Source organism: Protopterus annectens, chromosome 4.part1, assembly GCF_019279795.1.
Source record: "Protopterus annectens isolate FY-2018-M chromosome 4.part1, PAN1.0, whole genome shotgun sequence".
NCBI lineage: Eukaryota > Metazoa > Chordata > Ceratodontiformes > Protopteridae > Protopterus > Protopterus annectens.
This window is the reverse complement of record NC_056734.1, coordinates 246751448-246765915: the sequence shown is the minus strand read 5'-3', so window position 1 is coordinate 246765915 and position 14468 is coordinate 246751448.

Sequence of the window (14468 nt, the reverse complement as noted above, 5' to 3'; positions counted from 1 at the left end):
TACGGTATCCTCTGATGGTTGTCAATGTAATAGTACTGGATTGGTCCTACATCGCCCGCTGATGTTGAGAGCTTTAAATCAGGCATCAGGCATTCACAAATGACATCTTTCCACATATCATCCCAGGTATGTGTTGCTGAAAAATATAGGGGCTGTGAGCATTAAAGCTGACATAACTGATACAGTACTAGACATTCAGTAATGGGTTGTACACCTGTGAGGTGTGGTGCACAGTACATGACAGGGTGCAGAACAAGTCCACAGCAATACTGTGTACATGGGTGCAGTGGTATCCAGGGGAAGGGGCATCACCTAGTAGCACAGCACATGCATCACACACACATGTATACTGTTACTAGCATGGATTGACTATAGCTGCACTGCATGCTGTTGTGTACCATATGTTATGCATGTTGACAGATGGGTAAAAGGAGGACTGCGTGTAGTATCATTGTGAAACCTCACCTGTATGTGTGTGTGTGTGCATCCTGGTGGGTGTTAGTTTGTTTGTAAGGATCACTCTGGCGAACTGGAGGGAGGTTGATGCATGTAGGATGTGTGTGTGCATGTGTGTGTGTTTTGTGTGGGTGTCCATGTATGTAGATGTGTGATTGTGGGGTTGTTCATACAGCAGTACCTCCCTTTGGGATCGTGCAGTACATGGACATGGACTGCCACATGACACACCAGGAATACTTGTCATGTATGTAATCACAGGACAGCTGATAGTAGAATAAGGTCTGTACCATGGAACAGGCAGTGAGAGGGAAGGTAGACACCAGGTATACCCTTAATATCACATTCAGCAGAGAGGTGACTGACAAACCATGTATGCAGCACTACAGATGCATTGGGGAATTACTAGTCAACACCAGGGAGTGTCTCCATATATTACAGTTGTCACATGATAGGCTGATTGAGCAGCATATCTGGCATGTACTGAGCAATACATACACATGACACTCCAGTGCTTGATATTAAGGAGTGAACATAGTAGCCCCCAATATAGGGGCCATACTCATGATATCCGGACATACACAGGGTGAGCACTGAATGACCGCAGTGAGGCCATGTGAAACCACTCCACTCAGGCCAGGCAAGTAATGGAGTAACAGGTCTGGTGTTGTGATCACTTGTCTAGGCATTTAGAGAACTGATACTTTAATGAGTGGTATCAATGAGTGTATGTTACTAAGTGTGATTGAGGATGGGGAATGCATGGGAATATGCGTGGGACTGTCTGTAAAGTCACGGACAGGTAGGTATTAAGGTGGTGTGTGTGTGTGTGTGTGTGTGTGTGTGTGTGTGTGTGTGTGTGTGTGTGTGTGTGTGTGTGTGTGTGTGTGTGTATTGTTATGCAATGCTGTACAGGTCTTAAAGTGCATTTATTGTTTTCACCCACAGGTGACGAGGTGGGTCAGGGTCCCTCCTGCATGCAATCTTATGTTGGTGTCCATACAGACACCGAAGATGATGATAGTACTGTTGAGGCACAGGTGGGGTTGTCAGGGGCTGAAAGAGTGCCATCATTTGACATCTGCCTTTTAGCCACCCCAACCCCGCACACAGTTTCAATGCCTATAAATACCTCATCACCAGTGGCCATAGCGGAGGGACAGCTGGAGTTTGGTGGCAGTGCACAGGAAAGTGTGGTAACCATGCCTACTGTGTCTGGTCACAGAAGACATAGCTGGATGCTCGGCAGGGAACCACATAGGCAGATGTCCCAGGGTGCTGGTGGTAGGGCCGCTGGTCATCATGCCTCTGGCAGATGCGACACAGCTGGTACCAGCAGGTGCATATTTCAGGCTGTCATGGTGGTGCAGGGACGTATGGAACATTATACCAGACAGGGCCTGAGGCTGCAAAGGGCTGCTTTCACATCTGCAAGTGACAACTTCCATGAACTGTCTGGTGCCATCCGTGCATTTACTGAGCTCATGGATAGAAGTTCTGGTGAGATGATGGCCCTCATCGACCATGGGTTGTCCGTAATTGAACTTGTGGTGGGAGTGCAGCAACAATGGCTGCGTGGACGTAGGCCAGCAATGCCAACAGCTGGCAGTCAATGTGGATGTGCTAGGACACCAAGGGGCTCCCGTAGTGGTAGTACCATCCCCGGCACTGTAGGGGAGTGCTGTCCACACCACAGCAGGCCACGAGCATGTGGTCCTGGCCAGTCACAGGAGGGACCTGGTTCCAGCAGACATTTGTCATCATCAGGTGAGAGTAGCATATCAAAGCATGTACCTGGACGTGCCCATGGAACCCCTGACAGGTGCAGTCCACATGTCCATGGCCAGAGCCAGTGAACTGCACACCCTGCCAGCTATGGTCTGCAGCTGTCCATAAACACCTGTGTAGTGCAGCCACATGGCAGAACTGTGTGCATGCATACCCACACACTATACAAACACACCTAGGGCAACCCCATACCTACACACACCACATCACCAATCCCAGTTCATCCTATTACACCCCCACCCACACACATGGTGTCAAATATATGGCTCACCCTCGGCCTCTGACAAACCAACAACACACCCTGTGCATATGATGATACCTGTGCCACATCCCTATCATCCATATCATCTATGCAGGGACAGGCTAATATGGTTCGGATGCACACGGTGACTGTACTACAGTGTACCACAGTACTGCAGTGTAACACATTGTCAGGAGTAAAGTGTAATGCATATATGTCAGGTAGTGTAGCTGTCCAGCAATGATGCATTATAGCTGTTAGTAACACTGGTTGATTGTGGTCTCTATAATGTTATCCATTTGTGTTGTCGTTGTACATGTGTCACCATGAGGATGGTCTACAATCATATTCAACAATGGGGTATGGCACTGTGGTGGCACTATGGCTGTGACATATCTGGGGTACAGTTGAACACATGTCACAGGTTTGTATAACAGTTATTGCCTGTGCCACATGGACAGGTGACCCGCTGGGACATGTATAATCTGCAACCTGATGTAGACCCATCCAAATACATGCACACTTTTACTTGGCAACACTGGGACTAGACGCCTACCTAAGTATGTAGTGATGCTTAAGTGTGTGGCTTTCATTGCACACACCACACAGCATTAAGGGTGAGATGTGTTCCAGGTTACATATTACATGCAGAACATCCCCAGACATGTACAGTATGCTAATGGGGGATGTAATGGGTGTATATGGACAATACATAATGTGACATACCTTCATATACACATTAACTGACACATAACAGGCAGACACATGTCCGAGAGTCCTGGGCCTATCGCTGCTAACTAACTTGACCATGTGTCCAATGTGTTACAGGTAGGCTGCACACAGCACATGGATAACTGGCCTGGATTGTGGTATCAATTACCAGTATGGTTGATGGTGACATTGGCAACCATAATGTGGAACATGGGACATATACCGGATGTACCTTGGTGTAATGACAGTGTACACAGCACCCACATCCCCCAGTGGATATTGTACACTCTGAAACCCATGATGACACTCTGACATACCTACCATCACACATTGTCCACGACTGCAATACAACCCATTGTATATCCCAATAGTGGTACTACAGGGATATGCATCTAATGCACATGACACATGCATAGTAGGGTGTTGCATTGTCATGCTTCACCTATGGGCAGCAACAACACTATCTGTACTACTGTGTGACAATGGGTATTGTAATAGGAGTACGTGGCCTTGGAATGCTGTACCCTATAGATACATAGACATGCACACATACACTTGTCAGAACTCAATGGGTATCCCATGCCTATCAACCCACTTGTAAAACACTGTTGTGCTGGCACTGCAAGGTTCATGTAGCTGGTATGGAGAGGAGATTAACAGGGTACATGTAATGTCCCATACAGCAGCAGCAGCACCCATAACTGACTATGTCAATGGGTGTTGCGGTGGTTGTGAAGGCCCTCATGGAGTTCCCAAGTACAGGTGTGCTAACACACAGACACTGCTATACTCAGTCATGCACACGTACACATGTGTCAGTACTGGGGTGCATCGCTGCAGGTGGTCATAGCTGTGTACCTAGCTATTGTCCAAGGAGAGATGGGTTGTGTAGGGGATGTGTATACAGTGGTATCCTGCCACCTGCCATGTGGCAGCAGGCAATCTATCGACACACTACTGTGGTGACCCTCAGGGTGAGAGTGACATGCATCAGCCAATCCTCCAGTTGCCACCTGCACATGGCCACTGAGGTGATCAAGTTGACATGTATGCAGCCTGCATTACAACACATGGTTAGTGTCTTTGATGGAGACCTGTACCCAAACATGTTCTGTTGACTGTGGTAGTGTAGTGGAGATACCCCTGGCATGTGGTGCATACAGGGTTTTATCTCCTATATGTGCCAGTTCTTATATAGCTGGGCAGACATGTCAGTGTCCATCAAGCTTAGGCTGCCTGTACATATCCAAGCTGGATACCTACCATCTGCACATCTGTACAGGGACTGACAGTCATCAGCTTGGCAAGTAGCTATGCAGTAGGATGAATGTGTTGACAGACAGACGTTTGACAACAATATGTATGCCATAGCTACATGTCAGAAGTCCTCACTAACATGTGCTGTACAGACAGTAGTCTACAGTTATATTCCACATGTCGGATTATTACCCAGTAGGGGTTATATACTGTGACACAGCTCATATACCAGGGATACAACAGTGAGGCCTCAGAGTCCAGCTATGCCTGCAGGTGTACTTGTCATCAGTACTACATTTAGCACTCTACTCTTGCCTGGGTAAACACTGTCAACAGTAGTACCACCATGATACACTACATGCCAGTGTGACAGCACCTACCCTAGGCTACTACCCCTGTATGTAACACATTCATATGGATAACAGTGCTGTACTGGCCTCATATATGTCTGTGTCCCAGACATGATACTCACACCCTTTATTACTGTAATGACAGCACATAGGTGCATGTATGTGTACATGGCATTACATACACTTGTTGCAGATGTCATTACCTTGCTAAGTTATCAGACTGGGTGGTGTGAACTGGTTACCAGGGCTAAGCCATGCTTAGCAGGTATCAACATTGCTGCAATATAACAGATAAGCTGATTTGCGCACTGGTAGGCGAAGCCTACACTGTGTAAGCAGCCGTACATTTAACCTTAGCTTAGCACTGCTTAGCTTCGTGCAAACCCGCACAAACCCACTTAAAGCTGCTCAAAACTTCCTTAACCACTCTGTATCCAATAGCCCTTGTTCTGCCCAGCAACAAAATGAACAGCCCTTGCAGGTTTTGAACCCACGACCCTGTACACTATAGTCGCAACACTTAACCACTACCCCATGACCACTGTGAAGACAGCTGTTGTTTTTCCAATAAATCTGTCAATACACATATTGATTAGTACTGAACAATTGCCTGTACTTCCACATTTGTTTAGTACTTGTTATCAATATGACTGTTGCATCACATATGTTGTTTTATCATAATGTACACATAGCAGATACATATGGTTAGATACATCTGGGAGGGTATACACAACCATGAGCTTTACACATGACAGGAATATGGATATATACATATAATAGGTTAATAAATGTCTACATGTACATACACATGTATATTCATACATATGTCTGTATACACATCTGTATAGTGCAACATATATATGGCCATGTGTACATCTCTTCGTATGTACATATATATATATATATATATATTTATATATATATATATATATATATATATATATATATATATATATATATATAGATATATAGAAATATATATATATATATATATATATATATATATATATATATATATATAGATCATAGGGATCATAGGTTCGTACTAAGCTAACTGCCCTTGTGAGCCATTTTAAGCCTAGCCAATTATCCCTTGTGAGACTCAAACCCCGCAACTTGTGCTTGTAAGGCAAGCACCTTAACCATTAGGCCACCTATAGCTATATATGTATGCACATTCTATGTGTACAGATATGCCTATTTATGTAGATATATATATATATATATATATATATATATATATATGTTGATATTTATAACTATATGTGCATACATATCTATTCTAATATACGTATTACTGTCAATATATATGTATGTGCATATGTAACTCTATCTGTATATGTGTAGACATATATTGCTGTTTATATACATATATATATATATATATACCCGATGGTAAGGGATTTTGAGTTAACGCTTCTGGTGTTGCGGTTAAGGTAAGTATGTGTGTGTAAGTGTGTTTGTGAGGGGCTTTAGTGTGTGTGTGTGTGTGTGTGTGTGTGTGTGTGTGTGTGAGGGGCTATAATGTGTGGGTGTGAGTTTGCCTTGTGTGTATGTCTGTGCGATCTCGTAGTTGGAATATTAAAGTCGGGGGTGTGGGGGGCACAGCCCCCCGCATGAGGGGGTGCAGGGGGGGCAAAGCCCCCCTGCTTAATTTTAGTGTAGGGTGGTTTGTTTGGTTATGGGGTGAGGTTGTGTATATGTTTGTGTGTGTGCTGTATGTATGTAGTACTTTCGCGATTTTGAATTTCGCACTTTTAACATGTCAGTAATGTGGGTATATAATATGAGTGTTTATATGTATATATATATATATATGTACATATACATATCCATCTAATCCATCTATGTATGTCGATATGTATATGTGTATATATCTATATAGAGATAAGGATAATTATATATTCATATATGTTCACTATATGTCCAGAACATAAAGTGCAGTCCTACCTCAGCCCCAATAGTCCCAACCTCTTAGTGCAATGGGATGTCAGGTATGTATTGCGGGTATATATGTAAACTATTGCTACTGTAATAGGGGTTGTCTTCACAGACGTGTGTGGGAGGCTACATCTGCTTTTAACATGTGCGCCATTGGCTACTGACAGACATCCTAAGGACATCATAGTACAGGACCACTGCTAGCAGAGTATTGATCCTGTGGACTACAGCAAAGATATGGCCGATAAATGTGGACAGTCTAACACACTGTGGTCAGTCCAGAGGTATACACAGAACCCCTTAGTGCAAGACATGTGGACCAAGCCTGACAATGTGGATGTTAGCAGCCATGTAGATGGGTATATCACATAAATACTGGTATACATTTGCCCCCATAGGTTATGCATTCACACACTCCTGTCCTGACACATAATAACTGCTGGTACAGAGGTGACATGGCCACATACTACTCACTAGTTAGTGACATACATCTGTACAGCATCTCACTGCTTTGCCTGACATACATGACTGTTATGGTGGCCTGGCAGCAGTACATCTGGCAAATATATGGACATAACATCACACTGGGTAAGTACACTAAGCTGCTAGGCATGTAACAATGTACTGTGCAGGCTAGAGGCAGACTGCCACAAAACTGGCCTACATTTCTTATGGGGGAATATACATGTACCTGCATATATAGCAGGCTCTACAGGCATGTCACAGGACAGAGTAACAGACATAGCCACTACCAATGTGAACACAGCCACAGACACATATGGTAAGCTAGCGTAATATTACAGTATATGGACTATCTGATCAACACCTACTTCATATGTACCACTCACACACTAACCCTACATATACTGGGCCACTACACAGTGTGGTCTGATGTCTGTCTGTGGTATGGGATATGTGTGTGTTTGGCCCTACAGACATGTAAGGCGATAGGGAACATACACTGGAGCAGCATGTAACATCAGATAGAACAGGATGAAGAACAATGACATCTACCACAGTCTGTACACAGGCCAAGGTACATATTCACAATACACACACTGTCGACAATCACCATAAGTACACAGACCTCAGTACTGTACACACAACCACAGAATGCCCAGGTTATGTCCTCAAATATAACCTCTACTATACATAACATGTGTAGATGTCTGAAATCTCATTGGCTTGTTATCAGATATGATGTCAATAAATTATGGTGTATAGAAAATATGCACATCTTACTGTGTGATATATGTACAAAGGTTGACAGAGTTTTGGATGGAGGCACAAACACAGGGCCAGTACTGACATGTTGCTGTGATGACCTCATATATTTACTGTCATAACAGGGTTTGCTGTGACATATGTCCTATGAGGGATATGAAGTTGTTAACTCACATGGCTGTCACCATGTACTGACTGCAATCCCCACACTATGCTTCTACAGTTCACACATAGGTGCTCTGTGAGTAACACAAGAAACAAAAGGCACCACACACTGCCCAGTCTGCAGATGACCCTACAGATGGGGGGTTTCCTCAGAAACATAGCACTGTCATGACAGGTATTAAAACATGTAGACCAGCCATATTCACACACACCCTGTTAAACCAACATTACTCCAAATGCAGAATAGCAACACTTACATTCTGTTGTCATGTCAGGCACATCCCCCTCCTGTGTGTTTGCCTGTTTCCACAGTGTATGTTGTTAGAGGTAAATCCCCAATCCATCTGTGATGCTGTTTGCAAAACACCAGATCTAGGTCCTGCTCACAGTAAACGAAAAGGCCCAACACCAACATGATTTTCCTAGATAGTGGAGTGTGTTTCCATGCAACTGGATATGGGAATGTTACCACAGCTGTTCCACATGCAATCAGCTAGAGGAGGGCTGCAATTTGTGCAGAGGACATCAGCTGATCATGAGCATCACTTACAAAACACATGTTGCTGCCTAAGCAAAGCAGGTGTACCTCTCCACATCCACCAGAGAGGGAGTAAGAGAGGCAGACAGAGACAAACCAAGTCAGAGAGGGGGTGGGAGAGTAAAACCTAAGCATGTTTGTGTCACACACTTACCAGTACAGGGTATCAAACCCCTGACTGACTATGTATTGCTATCACATGTCTATGCAGTTATTGGATGCACCACATAGCTTACATGCTGATGAGCTCTCCAAACGTATATGTGATGGTGAGTGGCATCTGCAACAGTGACATGGTAGTGATACAGTAGGTGTTGTACAAGTGCCTGCCTGCATGAACAGGTGTCAGCGTCAACACAGCCACACTCTCTCAGGGACTCACACACATTGACACACTTGGCAGGGTCAGGAATACACTTCCTCACTAGTTAGTTTGCCACAATACAGTACTGTGCAGGTATCACATGCACCACAGGGATTATCCTAAGGTTTAATTTGCAAAGGGTATGTTGAGGTGTCTGACATCAGACAGCATGCTTCAGTATGCCAATGGGGGTTGTAGTGAGTGTGAATGTGGTCAAAAGCATCATACACCACACACACAGGGTGCCACTACTGACATGCATGTGTGCATTTCTTCAAGGATGTGTAGTGGTTGACTGTGCCAGAAGGCTATACAAGGCTAGGTGAAGGGTATACCTTGGCATCAGGCCACATGGCAATGGTCTGCAGTGTGGCTCAGGGGTGTAGTGGGTACTGTATTCACCATCCAGTCACCTGGGTAACTATTGTATGTGGCCATTGCTGTTCAATGCTTGCCATGTATGTGTTCTTTAGTCCATGACATAGACACTGTTTGGGATGTGCACATGTCCCACATGCATGTACAGTGACATGTGAAACTGTACCAGGGTTGTCTGGCCCATGTTGTGTACACAGATTGCTATAATCAGATGTGCCTGTCCTGGCCTCATATGCTGGGAACAGGTAATGGACAGCAGGTTGACCCTGCACCTAGATTGATAGCATAATACTGGTATTCTCTGATGTCAGTGGCATCTGTCCATACAGGGCATGTGTATAAGGCATGGTATGTCCTTTGTGGGTCACATTTGATGGCACCACATGTGATGCAGGCATCCAGTGAGGAGCATACTGAAGGCACACTGTCTGCATGTATGTGCGTATTGTACTGATGGACAGGGTGCCATGCCCTCTGTCATCCACTGCAATCACACCATGGTTAGTATCTGTGAGCAATATGCAGAATACTACCAATATAGCAGTTGTTGACTAGGTAAATGTGTTTGTGTATGAGACATGGTTGAGAGTGTTCTCTGTGTAACACAAGGGTTGCTAACTTTGTTCGCCAGGCCTTGATGTCACATGTAGAGGTATGGATTGCCAGCCCAGCCTCTCGGCTATTTCACATCTGTTATCCTTGTAAGGTGGACATTGTGACATATAATAGGGCCACCATATAAGAAGTTGTTACACACTCACAGCCATCTCCACAGACGATGCGAATGACAAACACAGACACACACCTGCCATATCTGGGATTAGAACTCCTACCTAACTAGTTTATCACAATACAGTATTACGAAGTTAAAAGACATGCCACAGAGATTACTGGGCTTCACCTTTCCCAAAGGTGTATTTCACAGTGAATGACATCAGCAGCCCTGCCAAAGTAGGGCATTTGAATTGTAGTGAGTGTGACCAGCATAAAAAGCATTGCTTCCTACACAGACATAGAAACACACAAGCATCCACACTTGCCCTGTGTGAGACTAGAACCCCTACCACAGAACTATATCACACTACAGCATTACACTGTTATAGGATGGACCACAGAGGCTACTAGGTTACCTTTTTCCCAAAGGTGTATTTCACAGTGAATGACTTCAGCAGCCTTGCCAAAGTAGGGCATTTGTATTGTAGTGAGTGTGTCTAGCGTAAAGAGCATTGCTCCCTACACAGACAGAGACACACAAGTACACACACAGTTGCCATGTTGGGGAGAAGAATGCCTTCCTAACTAGCTTAGCACTACAGCATTACGCAGTTGTAGGACATGCCACAGAGATTACTAGGTTGCACCTTTCCCAAAGGTGTATTTCACAGTGAATGACATCAGCAGCCTTGCAAAAGTAAGGCATTTGAATTGTAGTGAGTGTGACTAGCCTAAAAAATATTGCTCCCTACACAGACATAACACACCCACAAACATTCACACTTGCCATGTGTGGGAATAGAACCCCTACCAAAGTACTACATCACACTACAGCATTATGCTGTTATAGGACACACCACAGCGATTGCTGGTCTATGTTTTTCCTAATGGTATATTTCACAGTGAATGACTTCAGCAGCCTTGCCAAAGTAGGGCATTTGTATTGTAGTGAGTATGTCTAGCCTAAAAAGCATTACTCCATATACAGACAGAGACACACACAAACATACACACAGTTGCCATGTCTGGGATTAAAACTCCTAATTAACTAGTTTATACCACTAAAGCATTATGCTGTTTTAGGACATGCCACAGAGATTACTGGTCTATTTCATTCCCAAAGTTGCATTTCAAAGTGGATGACATCAGCAGGCTTGTCATAGTAGGGCTATTGGGAGGGCAGTGTGTGTGCACGGGCCATAAACCTTTCATCTAGAGGTTGACACACCACATGCAGGCACAAGCAGGGTTATATTCCGCAGGTACGTGTATACAGCAGCTAGATGACTACTGCCTTATACAGTCATGTTGCACAGCTAGCACTTGTACCACTTAGTCTGTAATGCTGACGAATACCAGTGGCTACTTTCTACAGTGAGTGACATTTACACATCATGTGGTTGTAGCCATTTGGCTGTGTGCTGTGTGGGACAGGCCTCATGATGGATGGCTCTTTGTCACAGTCACTCTCTTCCAAACATATATGTATGTCTACTTTTGGCATATTATAGTGTGTTGTCCTTGGATATATGTCTGTATTCCTATCCAATGTGTGTGCAAATCATGACTGGTGCATATTGAGGAGTGTATGCACTAACATCTGTGACTGTCAGATATGTATGGCCCACTGTTGTTTGCAGACATGGGCTTCATTTGTTTATGTGTGTGAGCATGCCCAATATGACCTTTCAGTATGTTGTTATCTGACATTGCCTTCATTTCTCTAAGTGTGTGAGCATGCCCAGTATGCCCTTCTGTAGTGAATGTGTGGATCCATTCCAGGTAGTTTGTACTCCAGTGCAGACCTTTGTGTTGTACACATACAGGTTGCAAATTGTTTCTGCAGGATATCTGTAGATCATTTGGCAATATGGGGTCAAACTGTGCAAGGTTTGTGTATACTGTAGGTGATTGTGTCTGTGCTGCTTCTGCTACATGGTACTGGTGTTAGCAGAGATATTCAGACATGTGTACTGTTATACACTGTGATGTTTTATGTCCTCAAGTACTGTCAGGTGGACATTCTTGCTCACAGTGATGTCCTGGGGAACAAGGGTGAATGCAGCTGTGTCCAGTATTGTGGGAGAACGCCTACATATTCACAGAAAGTTATGCCATTCTGGAGGGGGAGTTGCAGACACTTGCTGCTGGGTCTGTTTATCTAGTTCAGCACTTTGGTACAGTGCTGGCAGAGGATCACATACTTGTACATCCATCGACATGACAGTATGGCCTTATCTTGCTGTGGCAATACCTCACAGCTGTACAGGTTTACACAGGTTACCCAGAGGCAGGGGTCATAAGTCAGGACATTACCCCTATTGTCGTGCATGGGCAGGTTTGCAGCCATGGATAGTATGTGCACAAAGCTGTGTGTCAGGCCGTGCACATTCCATGCTGTCCATGCTCCTACCCCCCCCTATTATTCTATCCTCTTCCATACATTATGCATACATTCTCTGATACTTTCCCTAAGGTTATCACTTCATCACAGCTATATTTTGGTGTTGGTCCACAGTTCATGCAGTGGGACATGGTGGACATGTTACTGTGGTTTGTACACATGACCTTGCATATGGCTTATGTGGAGTGCGTTATGTTGTTATTTGACCTAACATGCATTGGCAGTACATGTGAGACACAGGCCTTTGGAAGAGGCCTGTAGGCCATTTGGTGGTGATGCAGGCCAGCTGTGGTAGGCCATTGCATTCTGTCAGCCCAACAGTCCCAGACCACCATACAGTATATTCCCCTGGGGTGACAGGGTAGGTGTACTAGGTGTTCATGCCAATACTTTCTATCAGTATTGATCAGCCGGTGTGGATGCTGGCAAGCTGCTACCTACAGCTAGGGACACACTTGCATGGGACACCTGCACTGCATGCTGCATTCTTTCACTATTGCCATACACAGGTTGGGGTCATATTGTACCTATTTCCAACAGCAGAGATACGAACGGAGACGTACCTGTGGGTGGTGTTTGAGTGAGCTGGGTACATGTGTGCTATGAACACTACTTGCATCTAACTCACAAATATGCATGGGACAATCAAGTTATGCTGGCATGTGCAGATACATCAGCTGTTCCCCAATACATCAGTCCTATCACCTCTGTGTTCTGCAAGTGTTTAGCCAGACGTCACCAGTATTCCCTACTACAGGCCCAGGTAATGTGATGCATACCTGTATGTACAGTTCCAAGGGTGTGTCCATTTCACAGTTACACATTATATACTGTATGTCTGGAGTACTTTTCCCTGTGCACGGCTTGTATATCTAGGCCAACACCCATGCCATGTCCATCTTTCAGATGGTGACACATTTTACCACCATACATTTAGAATGGCTTACTGTTAGCATGTGTTATACTGGTGGGAATTGTCGTTGGCACTGCAGTTGTGAGGACTTGGCCCTGTCATTGGCAGTAGTGGGCAATGTCCACCAGGTCAAACCTCAACATGCATACATACTGACCACTCTCACACAATATGATACATACACCAACCTAACACACACATACTTGCATATTGTACAACTGCTACAATCTATCCTGCTACCTTGGCTACCTCTGAGCATCTGTGCTCCAATGGTATTATACCTACACATATATGTTACTACATTTCTACATATGATGGGGGGGGGGCACACCTGACTGTTACTACATGTCTACATAGGATTGGTGGAGCACACCTGCCTGTTACTACTACATGTGCACATCAGATGGGGGGGCACACCTGACTGTTTCTGCATTGCTACACAGGATTGGGGGGCACACCTGACACTTGTACACATTTTCTATGCCTGTACTGGTATGTCAGGCACACCATTTCATTCTGTTTTCTAACCTATCGTGCTGACTAGAGGCATACCAGTGTACTACAGGTCTTAGGTTTGATTGACCTACATATTAGTTTCTGACTTTCTGCCCTTCAGAACTAATATCCCACTGCCTGATCTGATGTAGTCTGTGTAGGCCTGGGGGGGAGGTGTTACCCATAGGCATCATTCAGAGGCCTTAGCACAGCCTTTGTTTGTATTTGTCTACACCTGTCCTGCTGGCTAAGACTGTTGTTGGGTATGTGAACCTCCCTGACTGGCATGTGTGTGTTATATGGACACACATGTGGCCCAGCACATTTCCTGTAGTGGGTTTTGTCACCATGTGTAGTAATGGCTACTATGGTGACACTGGTATTTGTTACAGATCTCATGATGCCACTATAGGTGTCTACTATCTGCTGGCATCTCTTTCAGCCACCCGATTCCCTTGCATGTTCACATCCATACCATAGATACAGGTAACAACACATACTACTCCATTCGCAAGTGGTAAGGTAAGAG